The sequence below is a fragment of the Centruroides sculpturatus genome, unplaced genomic scaffold (assembly GCF_000671375.1).
Source record: "Centruroides sculpturatus isolate CEXI.00-Female unplaced genomic scaffold, Cexi_2.0 scaffold571, whole genome shotgun sequence".
In the NCBI taxonomy this organism is placed as follows: domain Eukaryota; kingdom Metazoa; phylum Arthropoda; class Arachnida; order Scorpiones; family Buthidae; genus Centruroides; species Centruroides sculpturatus.
Window position 1 is genome coordinate 406,854 of NW_019385013.1, and position 1,782 is coordinate 408,635.

The 1,782-nt window shown below is 30.3% G+C and overlaps 1 pseudogene; it reads left to right on the plus strand.

The window, feature by feature from the left end:
- LOC111633417 overlaps positions 1-1,520 on the plus strand; it is an 89,408-nt pseudogene extending 87,888 nt beyond the window's left edge.
- The last annotated feature ends 262 nt before the right edge of the window (positions 1,521-1,782 follow it).

The following is a 1,782-nucleotide window of genomic DNA, read 5'->3' on the forward strand; positions in this document are numbered from 1 at the left end:
ACACAATAAAATCACATACATTATAGACATAGCCATTCCAAACACTCACAATGTACAAAACACATGCACTGAAAAAATTAGCAAGTACACAGAACTCGCCCAGGAAATAAGGAATCTGTGGAGGATGGAAAGGGTGCTTATTGTACCTGTCATTCTCTTCTGTAAAGGTGTGATACCACACACGCTACACAAAAGCCTGGGAACATTATAATTGAATAGAAATACATACATAACACTACAGAAGGCCACTATATTGAATACATGCCATATTGTTAGGAAATTCCTGAATACAGACACTGACACACTTATTTTATTTTAGTTTTATTTTGGTTGCTATGCCTTGACTCAGGTCCGGCATAGTACACAGCCACCAGTGTGAACCGAGTATAACCCACTAAACACAATAATAATCAATGGATTAATAAATCTCTGTTGTTTATACCACCACATTTTTTCCTTAATTAGTTTTTAGAATGAAAAAAGATATATATATATATTGGAAAGTTTTCTTTAGAGCTTTGTTTTTGTATTTGACATATATTTATTGATGTCTGAAATAATTATAATTTTAATTGTTTAATTATTAATTATAACATAATTATTTGCACAATTGTTATTTCAAATATTATTTAAATAACTTGTAACTTGTCTGTTTTCTAGGTGAAACATTGAGATTAACATCAGATTTTATCAGAAAAACATCAGGACCATCAACTTTCAATAGGTAATGATAATAAAATGTAATGTAAATCACACTTTAAATAGTGGATATTGTTAATAATAAAACATCAATGTACACCTTAATCCAATAGAGTACAAAAATTTAATGATGAACTAACATTTTCAACTTTATTCGAAGGCTATCATCATGTTCTAAAGATGGACCATAAATTGGAATAGAACACACAATTCAAAGTACAATCAAACTTCTATATGACAGTCATTAAATCCTGAAAATAGGGAAATTTTCATTATAGAGAAATAACAATTTTTGGTAAATACAGTAGTAAACCAAATGATTACCATTAATAATCTGGTGTGGTCTTAAGAATGTGGTTTGGTTTGTCGTCGTCTATCTAAATGGATTTGTCAAGCAGTAGGATCTAAGCCCCAAGGGCTTTATGATGTCAGAGGGACCTGGATCTAGAAGAATTCTTGTGCAGGTCTATAGGACAGAAATGGCACTTTTTGGTTTGGCCAGCGAGGGAGAGGATGTGTTGAAAGTGGGTTCCGAAGTACCAAAATGTGAATTCCCCCTCTTTGTTCTCAGGTTGTATGTCACAAGAAGTGGGCTTGAAAAAGTTTGCAGAGTATTGAGATATTGTAACAGTAGTTATCTTGAACTGAACTTATGAACTGTGAAATAAACTTTTGGTTATTTCATCAGCATCAGAGAGCATGTTTATTTAATTAGATATGTTTTCCTTTGTACCTGCACAGGGAACTCTCTAAGATATAGAGAACTTTTCTACACTGGCTATTATTGGCTTAGTATTAATACATTTGAGATGTTGATATAAATACAATTTTTTCATTATTTTACCTAATTTAAATTAATATAAATGTAATATCCTGTAATAATGTAATATAAACTTAATTTTAAGTAAGTTTATATTTGTGTTAAAATACTTTAGTTAGTTTAACTACATCTTCATTTTAAAAAATTTGTAATTTTTTTGTTGTGAAAACAATTAAAAAAAATGTTCTCTTCATAATATGCTTCACACTTAAAAGCTTTAAAAGTGCTCTATCTATATCAATGTAACACAGGTTCTAGCACGT